The sequence below is a fragment of the Bubalus kerabau genome, chromosome 1 (assembly GCF_029407905.1).
Source record: "Bubalus kerabau isolate K-KA32 ecotype Philippines breed swamp buffalo chromosome 1, PCC_UOA_SB_1v2, whole genome shotgun sequence".
NCBI classification, from domain to species: Eukaryota; Metazoa; Chordata; class Mammalia; order Artiodactyla; family Bovidae; genus Bubalus; species Bubalus kerabau.
The window spans coordinates 113,575,458-113,588,689 of record NC_073624.1 but is presented as its reverse complement, the minus strand read 5'-3'; positions in this window follow the sequence as shown (position 1 = coordinate 113,588,689).

The window sequence follows — 13,232 nt, the reverse complement described above, 5'->3', positions numbered from 1 at the left end:
TGAACCTAGTCAACTCAAGAGAAAAGCGCAATTAACTTCCATGTAATTTCGTAAATGCAAATTACATCATTTGCAAGGGAACTGCATAGGATAGCTTCCTGGTGTCCATATTTTCTGAATTCAATTGAATAATCAGAGTTTTAGAGTATATAACTTGTCCAAAATAACACATTATCAGTAATGCTGAACATACATGACATCAACTAAGACATTTCTGTTCCCCACATACATTAGCTGAGTTAAATCAACACATTCAAAAAAAAAGAGGGACTCCATATGAAAAATTTATGTTTATCAGCAAGTTATGTGATGTTTCATGTGATCAAATATGTGATTCCAAGAAGAGACTTTCCTTAAACATTTCACTCTTCTACTTTGGAAGCCATCCAGGCATCATCTGATCGAGATTCACTCATGATTGCTCAATGTCAACCTTGAATCCCAAGTCCCCTGACCTAGGAGAAAGTTCAGCTGGACCTTGTAAAGTCCTTTTCTTCAAAAAGTAATGATTCAGGAGTATGAGCCAGTATTTACAGTAGTGAGTTTGCATGCTTCAAATCAGCAGAAGTCACCTACGTGTTGTCTCAAATGATCCCTTATGGGACAGTGGGTCTTGGTCCATATCATTACATTTCTTCCATGTACACCTCCAGAGTTGGGGTCAGTTTCTCTTCCCTGCAATGACTGTTAGCCTGTATTTTCCTTTTCTTCTCTGGCAAGCCCATTTCCCAGTCATGAGGATCCTGTTCACATCCACACCACTCACTGCCCTACCTGATTCCCAACATGTGGCACTTGAGTTTAGAAACCAGGAAATGTGCTGCAAGCTACCTCTTTCCCAGGAATTCCTGGACTTGAAGTATTAATGTTTTTGAGCTATTGAAACAGGCAACCTCATATATTAATTGAAAGTGAAAACTTGCTTTGTCTACAGGGTTTTCTAACATCCTAGAACAATCTGGAATAAAATATAGAATGCACTTTCAATTGACATCAAATAAATCTAAAAAGGAAGGTAGACTGCTATTGAATATTGCTATAGCCTCTTGTTAATTTCAGAAGCAGGGTTTCTGTAATGGTTAATTCGAGTTTACCCTTTTCTCCTCTTCCCACTTCAGGCTCTTTAATCCATGCTCACTCTCTGCATCCACCATCATCCATAAGCTCTTCTTGTGCCCCTCCCTGGCTATTTATGACATCAGTTCAGTTTAGTCACTCAGTAGAGTCCAACTCTTTGTAACCCCATGGACTGCAGCATGCCAGGCCTCCCTGTCCATTACCAACTCCCAGAATTTACTCAAACTCAGGTCCATCAAGTCAGTGATGCCATCCAACTCAGGGTCTTTTCCAATGAGTCAACTCTTTGCATAAGGTGGCCAAAGTATTGGAGTTTCAGCTTCAGCATCAATCCTTCCAATGAACACCCAGGACTGATCTCCTTTAGGATGGACTGGTTGGATCTCTTTGCAGTCCAAGGGACTCTCAAGAGTCTTCTCCAACACCACAGTTCAAAAGCATCAATTCTTTGGTGCTCAGCTTTCTTTATAATCCAACTCTCCCATCCATACATGACTACTGGAAAAACCATAGCTTTGACTAGACAGGTCTTTGTTGGCAAATAATGTCTCTGCTTTTTAATATGCTGTCGAGATTGGTCATAACTTTCCTTCCAAGGAGCAAGCGTCTTTTAATTTCATGGCTGTAGTCACCATCTGCAGTGATTTTGGAGCCCAGAAAAATAAAATCTGACACTGTTTCCACTGTTTCCCCATCTATTTCCCATGAAGTGATGGGACCAGATGCCATGATCTTCGTTTTCTGAATGTTGAGCTTTAAGCCAACTTTTTCACTCTCCTCTTTCACTTTCATCAAGAGGCTCTTTAGTTCTTCTTCACTTTTGGCCACCAGGGTGCTGTCATCTGCATATCTGAGGTTATTAATATTTCTCCTGGCAATCTTGATTCCAGCTGTGCTTCATCTAGTCCAGCATTTCTCATAATGTACTCTGCATATAAGTTAAATAAGCAGGGTGACAATATACAGCCGTGACTACTCCTTTCCCGATTTGGAACCAGCTTGTTGTTCCATGTCCAGTTTTAACTGTTGATTCTTGACCTGCATACAGGTTTCTCAGGAGGCAGGTCATTTATGGGTTAGCTTTAAGATCAGGTTGATGAGTCTGTCAAACTTGTATACTTAGCCACCTGAGATGCTACTAGAAAGGAAATATTCTTGTTACCTGCTTTCAAAAAATGTTCAGGAGCTCATGTAGTGTTTTTTTAACATACCAAAGAAAGAACTTATAGAGAGAAGTCAAGCCTTCTAGTTGCTTATATATTAATGCTATGTTAAGGTATTAATACTATGTTAAGGTGAAGTCACTCAGTCATGTCCAACTCTTTGTGGCCCCATGGACTGTAGCCTACCAGGCTCCTCCGTCCATGGAATTTTCCAGGCAAGAGTACTGGAGTGGGTTGCTATTTCCTTCTCCAGGGGATCTTCCCAACCCAGGGATCGAACCCAGGTCTCCCTCCTTGCAGGCAGATGCTTTACCATCTGAGCCACCAGGGAAACCCCAAGGTATTGAATGATACACAGTATAGAAGATGTCATGCAGGGCAACTAGTAGTTATTGAGTTCCTAATACATGATAGGGAAAAGGCAATGGCACCCCACTCCAGTACTGTTGCCTGGAAAATCCCATGGACGGAGGAGCCTGGTAGGCTGCAGTCCATAGGGTCACTAAGAGTCGGACACGACTGAGCGACTTCATTTTCACTTTCCACTTTCATGCATTGGAGAAGGAAATGGGTACCCCCTCCAGTGTTCTTGCCTGGAGAATCTTATGGACAGAGAAGCCTGGTAAGCTGCTGTCCATGGGGTCGCAAAGAGTCAGACACGACTGAAGCGACTTAGCAGCAGCAGCAGCAGCAATACATGATAACCAGACATAAACAAAAATGAAAAGTCCTGCCTGTCTTGGTGAAAGGGAACTTAGAAAAGCTGCATTTTTAGCCACACATTTTAATGTAACTGTTCCCCTCTGATCATTGCTTTTCAGCACTCTTTGAAGCAGATACCTATCATGTTTCCTGGCAAGATTTTAAAAATCTTTCAAATTACAGAAATATAGCACATGTCTTAAGCATATTCTCGTTCTTCAAGCTCATCATCACTCATACAATTAGATATAAAAGACTAGAAGTGATATGAAATTTCTTTGAAACAAGGTCAACAAAAAGATTCACACTCCAAACAAGTGTGTGAATTTTTAACTAGTTTCCTAAAAATTAATTTGGGGAGAAGTTTTTCCATTGGAAAACTTTTCTATAAATTGGGCTATTTTGAACTTGATTATATCTAATTCAGATTGAAATGTGGTACCTAAAGAAAATTTAACTGGTCATATATATTCATTTTATTGCCTAGAATTAAGGCTGGTAAGTTTGAATGAGAGATATGAAAATATTTGAGTGACATGATGATATTTAAGGTGATTCTTTATTTCCACCAAGTTCTTCAGTTCAGTTCAGTTCAGTCGCTCGGTCGCTCAGACTATTTGCAACCCCATGAATCACAGCACACCAGGCCTCCCTGTCCATCACCAACTCCCAGAGTTTACTCAAACTCATCTCCATTGAGTCGGTGATGCCATCCAGCCATCTCATTCTCTGTCATCCCCTTCTTCTTCTGCCCCCAATCCCTCCCAGCATCAGAGTCTTTTCCAATGAGTCAACTCTTCACATGAGGTGGCCAAAGTGTTGGAGTTTCAGCTTTAGCATCAGTCCTTCCAAAGAAATCCCAGGGCTGATCTCCTTCAGAATGGACTGGTTGGATCTTCTTGCAGTCCAAGGGACTCTCAAGAGTCTTCTCCAACACTACAGTTCAAAAGCATCAATTCTTCAGTGCTCAGCTTTCTTCACAGTCCAACTCTCACATCCATACATGACCACTGGAAAAACCATAGCCTTGACTAGATGGACCTTTGTTGTCAAGGTAATGTCTCTGCTTTTCAATATGCTATCTAGGTTGGTCATAACTTTTCTTCCAAGGAGTAAGTGTCTTTTAATTTCACGGCTGCAATCACAATCTGCAGTGATTCTGGAGCCCAAAAAGATAAAGTCTGACACTGTTTCCACTGTTTCATCGTCTATTTCCCATGAAGTGATGGGACCAGATTCCATGATCTTAGCTTTCTGAATGTTGAGCTTTAAGCCAACTATTTCACTCTCCTCTTTCACTTTCATCAAGAGGCTTTTTAGTTCCTCTTCACTTTCTCCCATAAGGGTGGTGTCATCTGCATATCTGAGGTTATTGACATTTCTCCAGTCAATCTTGATTCCAGCTTGTGCTTCTTCCAGCCCAGCATTTCTCATGATGTACTCTGCATATAAGTTAAATAAGCAGGGTGACAATATACAGCCTTGACGTACTCCTTTTCCTATTTGGAACCAGTCTATTGTTCCATGTCAAGTTCTAACTGTTGCTTCCTGATCTGCATACAGATTTCTCAAGAGGCAGATCAGGTGACCTGAGAGGAAAAACAATGATACCTTAAGAGCAATAGAACAGCTCTTCTGTAGGAATAAATGTTGAATCATGTTTGCAGCAATGATTAATATGAGTTAATATTGTTTACATTCAGCTATTTAAGAAATGAAGTGTCTATCCAGACAGAGAAAGAGACAGAAAGATGTAGATGGAACTTAGGTAAATTAATGCATGGATGGAAAGACAGACATAGAATCATATATGGGTGGATGGCCGGACAGACAAAAAGGTAGATATGTGCCTAGATGGATAGGTTGACAGAATAGATTCAGAAAGATGAAATCATGTACGTTGGATGGATGGATAGATAGATGGATGCCATGTTATGAATAAGGTATGAGAAACATCGTGGAATGGAATTCAAGATAAAGAGGGAAATTATTAGAATCCTATCTCCCTTTTGAAATACAACCAAGCAAACTTAACATTTCAAGCCTGTGATCTTCAGACTGCCGCATATATTGTTTTCAAGTTACAAGACAAACCTATTACATTTTCCTAGAAATTCTATAGTCTTCAAGTAGTTGGGAAGAACTTTTTGTTTGTTTCAAAAATTATAAATATATAATGCAATAAGGTATAAAGGCATGAGTAGCTGTTAAGAAAAAAAATCATGAGAGCTTATGTTACAAAAGAGTGACCTTAGGTTACAGTCCCCTAGACTTTCCTGATGATATCCCTTCTTTATTCTTTGTCTTTATGGGCAGTTTGGTTAAATATTTTAGAAACACGTTGTTAGTTAAAGAGTCACAACAATTGATGTGGTCTGAAACACAAACTCTTTACAATTTTTGTTTTGTTTTTACTTCAGCAACGCGTATATTAATTTTTGCTAAAACCAAACACACATGCTATTAAGGTCAATGAAAAATTAAGCATAACAGGCTGTGAGATGCAGTGGAGAACAGGGCACAGTCTGCCATGAATAAGAGCCAAAAAGCACAGACATGTGTCAAGGCAAATACCCAATAGACCCATGAAACTTGCCCCTCGTGGGTCTGTGAGAGAGCAGTCAGGTCAATGAAAATTGTATGAGAAGGAAGAGTCACTACAGAAGGAATTGAATTGCAGCGACCGTGGGTGCTTTACTAAACCCATGTAGGAACGTTGATGGACTCTGGGAGGAATTCTATTGCAAAATATACTGCTTCATTCACCATATTTGACTATGAGTTTCTACAAATTTAGTATTTTAAATGGTGCTAAAAATGCAAAATGTTTGGGAATCTCTGGGTTAAATTTTGCAGTTTAGATCAGGAGACTTACTGCTAGCAGAATGCCATAACCAGATGGAGAGAGAGGCTTTTTAATAAATGAATCTAAGTATAAATGTGTAAAATTCCATTTAAGTCACAGGGCTTTGTGTGGAATATAAAGTTATATCAAAGATCATTTAATCTGTGTGTAACATTTTCAAAGATGTTTTATTTTGCAAATGGATACAGATCTCGCAAATGGACAGATGGAAAGAATTACCTACAAACAAAACTCAAATAACACTTTTAAGGGAAATTTGAAGATCTTTCTCAGAAACCCTTCTATAAACAAGTAAACTTTTCTTTGTACATAAAAACTGGGAAATTTGCTAATATTCATCAGAAATTCTTAGGCATATTATCATGATCAATGAAAATTTTTTGATCTGGAAGGGGTTGTTTTTCAAAAATTGCGTGTTTTTCCACAGTGAACTATAGGCAGCTATACAATTTACTTACTAAAATAGGTCGCTATTGAGAGTTAGACACGGTGCTAAAACAAATTAAAAAGTGTCGCTTGATCTATACCAGGCTTGCCAAATGCAACTGGAACGCATATTCACTCTAGGAATAACTGCCATTACCTGGAAGTCATTTTCATCCCGTGCCTTGTATTGTCCGTCATCACTAACCTAGTGGAGATGAGTCATTATTGTTCCAAGACAGTTTGTGGGTGTCGTGCTTTGGTACTCTTGAGAGCCTAGGAACCAGCTACCTTGATTCTCAGTCTTTTCGAGAATGTTGTGTAGCAAAGAGCTTTGGCAGGTAGCGATCCAGAGCAAAAGTTAGGCTGGTTTCTTTGCATATCATCACCAAAGATTCGGGTTTTCTAAGCCTCTGTCTCAGCTGTGACACCAGTCCCCTATGTACAGCTCATCCACATAATCCTCCTGAGACCCGGACTGTCAGAGGGGATTGAAAAAGTAAGCTCACGCCGCTTGCTGTGCTGTGCATAGAAATCCTTTGTCTTTGGCCCTGGAGTTTCCTGTCTTCTGCCAGCATCCATGGATTTGTAGATGGCTCCCTTGTTAACTTACGTAGGGCAAAATCTTAGTTGTTTCATAGCTCTTAATACACGTTGTTAGGGCAAGAGCAGGACAAATCACAATTGCGATAATCATATTTAATCTAACTGAGTCCTAGACAGGGCATGGGACAGAGGTCCAGAGATAAATTGTAATCTCACCAGACTATAACCTTTTTTGAGTGAAAAAGCAAATTACTCCATTTCTCTCTGGCCCTCAATGTTCTCATCTATAAAATAATCAGAGCAGAGAAGTAGCCTTTTAAGGTCCTGATGATTTTAAATTCTTTGGATTTGTAATTCTTTCAGTATTCCCATAACTCTCTCCCTCATTCCCACCATGTGATTTATATATGTAGCTTATAAATATATATGGTGTGTGGTATACGGTAACCACATATACCAGAGTCACAGAATATTAGCTTGCAGAAGTTCCTCAGAGACAATCTATTCCAGTTATTTCCATAACTATGCTCTAATAAACTCCAGGATTCTTCAAAGAAGATTTGGAAACTCCAAGATTCTTGATTGTTTTATTTTTCATGTTAAGTATAAACTAGTTTTTAAATTGAAACAAAACCACATCGATATTGAAATGTGTTATAAGCTAAATGCAACCACAAAGACCAACAATGAAGAGACATAGCCTCATGGACCTTACACACTGCAAGTGCCGTACAATCTAATTTCGAAAATAAACCTACACGGATAAAATTACTTCTTTTGACTGCTATTTAAATGAGTTAAAAGCAACAAACCTCTTTGAAATGCTGATTTTATCCATCAAAGACATGAAACACTGATGTATTACAGGATTATTAGATGTCTGATGAAAGGGAATATAATGAATTGAAGAGAGAAGTAAAGAAGGGAAGGGGAGGCAGAAAAGCTAACTATATATGGGACTACTATAATTTAGTTGAAATTTATTTTCCTTTTGATTTGAGAATCCTATTGTTTCTTTTGAGGCTAAAGAGTTGGATACTGCAATAATTTGAAGTGTGGTTTTACTGCAGTAGCTTTTCTTTCTACTAGAAAACCATTATTAAAGGTTTCCTTGAACATAAATGCTTCCTTGAACAAAAAGTTTTCTTTTGTAGGGAACCCTCTTACACTTTTGGTGGGAATGCAAACTAGTACAGCCACTATGGAGAACAGTGTAGAGATTCCTTAAAAAACTGGAAATAGAACTGCCTTATGATCCAGCAATCCCACTGCCGGGCATACACACTGAGGAAACCAGAAGGGAAAGAGACACGTGTACCCCAATGTTCATCGCAGCACTGTTTATAATAGCCAGGACATGGAAGCAACCTAGATGTCCATCAGCAGATGAATGGATAAGAAAGCGGTGGTACATATACACAGTGGAGTATTACTCAGCCATTAAAAAGAATACATTTGAATCAGTTCTAATGAGGTGGATGAAACTGGAGCCTATTGTACAGAGTGAAGTAAGCCAGAAAGAAAAACACCAATACAGTATACTAACGCATATATATGGAATTTAGAAAGATGGTAACAATAACCCTGTGTACGAGACAGCAAAAGAGACACTGATGTATAGAACAGTCTTATGGACTCTGTGGGAGAGGGAGAGGGTGGGGACATTTGGGAGAATGGCATTGAAACATATAAAATATCATGTATGAAACGAGTTGCCAGTCCAGGTTCGATGCACGGTACTGGATGCTTGGGGCTGGTGCACTGGGACGACCCAGAGGGATGGTATGGGGAGGGAGGAGGGAGGAGGGTTCAGGATGGGGAACACATGTATACCTGTGGCGGATTCATTTTGATATTTGGCAAAACTAATACAATTATGTAAAGTTTAAAAATAAAATAAAATTAAAAAAAAAAGTTTTCTTTTGTTCTGGCTTGGTGATGCTATGTCCAGAGGTGAAAGGATGGATCTGAACTTCAGAGGAACAAGCCAGAATGGAAAAGAGATGTGTGTTAAAGGCAATATGGACAAAGAAACAGAACCCAATGGCTGATTCACGTGCAGAAACATCTAAACGCTGTTCTTGCATCTAAGTGACTAGGGAAATGATGCAACTTTGATAGAAGTAGGAAGGTTGAAGAGTAACCAGTTTGGAAAAGAAAGATTATGAGCACAGGTTAAGAAAGTTGGAGTTTGACGAGATAGCACACCATCTGGTATAAATCCCTAATGAACAGACCAGAATCCAGGATAAAGGCCTTGGTAGAAACACAGATTTGGTAGTCATCTATGTCCAGATTGCAGGCTTCAGGTATCAGAAATTACCCGTTATTCTTGAATCTGGAAGTGCTGGTCAATACTGGCAATTTCCTGCCACTCTTCCCAATAAAAAGTCCACATTCTGATTTCACTGTGATTCAATAAATTGTCTCAAATCTCAAACACCATTTTCCTTGTTGCAAGGTGTCAAACCCAAATCTACCTCCTCTTTAAAAGTTTTTAAAAGCAGTGTTGTGCATATATAAGCTGAATAATTACATCTTCCTTTCCCTGAGCAATATGGAAGTGTGAGAAAATAATAAAAAATCATTTTCACCAATCACTACAAGTAATTCCAGTTTACAAAGGCATGTTTGAATTATTATGAAAGAAAAGAAGACCTGACAATTTCTGTCAGTTTGTGGGATGTATAGCATCATCAAAATGACAAGGTAAATGCCAAGGAGCATTTTTCTGAATGTTGGAAGAATTCACTGGGAATTCAGCAGAAGCAAATGGAAAATGTCAGGGTAACGATGATGATTTTGTACTTTAGCACACACTGATGATTGGAACATAGCAAGATTTGATTGTGGCTTCATGAAGCTATGAAATCCAACTTTCAGAGACACTGTCTATACTAGACTATACTAGAATGCTCCTTTATTTTACATTCAAGGTTTTGTTTTCTTTTAATATATACTCTTTTTAGTAATATATTATTTGGTTAGTATAGCAATATATGTCTCACTCATTAAATTTCAAACCTTGAATTTGAACATATTTTTCTACCTTTGTGTCTTTGTAAGCATAAAATTATTCTGTGCTTTTCTCAGATACCAATAAATAAATAACAAGATTTCAATGTCTACCAATCATATGTCTAAAACAAGGCTGAACATTATGGAAGTTTAAGACAGAAGAAATTAAGATCTACTGGGGAGGTGAGATTAGATAGTCAGAACTATTCAACTTTCTTTCTGCAATAAGGAAAATTAAGAGTTGGGTGCAAATACCTCCTTGGTTGACATGAGCATTTGGCTTTTGATCAAAAAAGACACTTATGGGGATATCAGTCTGTTCCAGTCCATGGCTTTACTTTTAGGTCAACAGGACCTGGGTTGGTGTCAGTGAGTGGATGCTTATTCTCTTGGCAGTAGTTGAAGGATGGAGGGCTTCAGGTATCTTTTGGAGTGGTTGAGTTTCTGAACAAATAAGATCCTAGCAAAAGCAATTAGAATAAGCTGCTAATTAAAAGCTTTTGATATCTCAGTTGGAGGAAGGCAAATCAATGTGGCAAGCTTTCACTCCAAGTCATATCATTGTTCTAAATCCCAGGCGGGTAGCCTGAGACAACACTGCCTGGAAATTTCCTTACAGGAAATTTGCTTGAAGGGACTTGGGTTGAGTTCAGTCTAGACTGGAAAATATGTTTAAAATAAATGGGGAATGTTAAAGTTTAACATTTAGACAGAAAATCACTTAATTTTCCATTATTATAAAAATAAATATATCATTCTCATTAGTAGAGCAGACATCATTTCAGCTGCTATCTATTGCACTCTTATGAACAGCCAGACATCTGCTAACTGCATTATCTTGGTTAAACTCACATAATATTATAGATTGGTATTTTATCCCATTTTTACAGAGGAAAAAATAAAACCCTGAAGAAGTTAAGTAATTTGTTCAAGATCCATCAGCTCACAAGAAGTGAGGCTGGGATTAAAACCCAGACCTTCCAACCCAAAAGTCATCTTGTTAACCACTGTCTGGTATTACCAAACTTGACCAGCAGTGAATTTCACAAACGAATGTACTAGGTAAGTTAGTTCCCGACCTCACACAGACCTCTACTCTCCAAGTATTTCTTATATATTGCACATTACTGACAAGCTATTTTCCAAAGCTTCTAATAATAGCATTATAATAATGACAATTATTATTGAAGATGGCCAGTGTATTCTGGCCATGTAATTTTCATTTTTAACATGTTATCTAACACGGTTTTTCTTAACTAATTCTTCTTAGCCAATACTTTCTGTTAGAAGAAAAAAATTTGTTCAATGAGGTTATTACATGTAAATGGTAAATCTCTTCTATTTATTAAAAAAAATGTTTCTTGTGTTTTTCATTAATTATAATGTCACTGATCAATTTTAAATATGGGTTCTCTCACATATTAAAATTGATTTTTCTCTCCACTTTTATTAGTGCAGATATTATTCCTCTGGAAACAAGAAAACTTATCAATTATTTTCATTATTCCATATATGAAATGTATGGTTAGTCATTTCTGTAGATCATATCAAATATTTGTTCCAAAGTATTATTACTTTGCATCCAAAGACATCAATGACAAGTTAGATCTCTCATTTATTAAATGACTGATATGTTTCAGGTACTACACTTAGAACTTTTTTTGTACTTGGCACTTTATATCCACTGTATCATTAATATCCATGACTATCCCACAAAGTAGCTATCATTTCCCACAATTAAACAAGAGCAGCGTGACTCAGAGATGTTAAATAACTCTACTAAGTCATAAATTAGATGTGACAAAAGCTTTTCCCAAAACCAAGACTATCTCCACCCTGATGGTAAACTTTTACCTTGTCACTGTGCTTCTACCAAGATACCGTTGAAAATATTGAAAATTAGATTATCAGTGTAAAAATAAGATCTTGAGCATGTTTAATTTTTGGTTTTCCATGGGGTGGCAGAATCAGACATTACTGAGTAACTATGCATTTATGCACTTCATAAACATTTTAAGACATATTCTTTAATCTTAGATGAATAAGGATTAAATGTAGTTGTAACTCTATAGTTTATTTCTTTATACATTCAATATCACATCAACCCTTTGTTAGCATGGCTGACCTTTCTCAGCACTGGTATTTATGTAGAGGATCATGTTTTTGAATTAACTATAGATATTTCTTTACCCCTGCACAAATTTCTTTTCTGCCACATTATTAGGAGATGTTTATTCTACTCTGCAAGCAGTGATGCATAAAAATATGATTGTAGATATTCATGTCCTTTCTCAAGCCCAAACACATACTGATTTAACCATCACATCGTTCATTATGAAACGTAGAGCAATGTAAATAATTAATATTGATTTCCCTGGTCTTACCTGTAACCATACAGCTTTCACTAGTACTGACTGACTGATAAATACTTTACCTCTGAAGCTCTCTGATGCTTAAATACTTAATTTCCATTTCATAGCTCACTAAAAATATTGCTGGGATGCATACCAAAAAAAAAAAACCTACCAAAAAAGCAGTAATTCAAACTAATAATTTAAGAAACCAACTGAAGCCAAAAATATCTTTACAATTTTAAAAAGATATCACTAGAAACTTACATTTCAGCATCAAATTTATATTTTCAATCTCAATGAAAGAGACATAAACATCATTGCTCTTTAATGAAAGCTTGAAAAGTATTTTGTAGTATTTTCTAAATACAATAATACTAAAAATAGTAGTCTGTTAGAATTTATAGTCTACTTCCTAATTTACAAACAGATCACTCTCTCTAACTTTTATTCACTTCTTCCTTGTTCACAGATCTGCAACTTTGGGCAAGTTACTTAAATTCTCCAAACTATCATTTCCTCACCTTAACATGTAAAATAAATCCATGGATTAAATGAAAATATGTGTATGTACATTTTATATTATATATATATATATTTGTTGAGATAAATACATTAAATGCTATCTATCAGGATATAGATATTATATGGTGTTTTATATATATATATATATAATCTCACAGAAACAATGCCTCCATGCATCCATACATGTCGTGGACTCTCAATAAGTGTAATTTCCTTCCCATTTTGTTTTCCTTTTCATATATATATTGTACACTAGGTACACATCCATTAACTATATTGCACTTTTTCCACATACTGTAAACTATATGTATAAAGTACAATGTGTAAATATGCATTATACTTTACCCTATTCTGTATCACCTCTGTATCACAATCTATATACATATCTGTTAAATACATTATATTTTTCAAGGCCTTCACTCAGGAAGGAACAGAATGAGGCAATTGCTTCATATACAAAATTTAAGATGATACCAAAAAACCCATAATCAAGTAAATATTTTAAAGCAATTTTTAAAAATCAGAATTTATCAAAATTCCACGATAGATAAATACAACAAC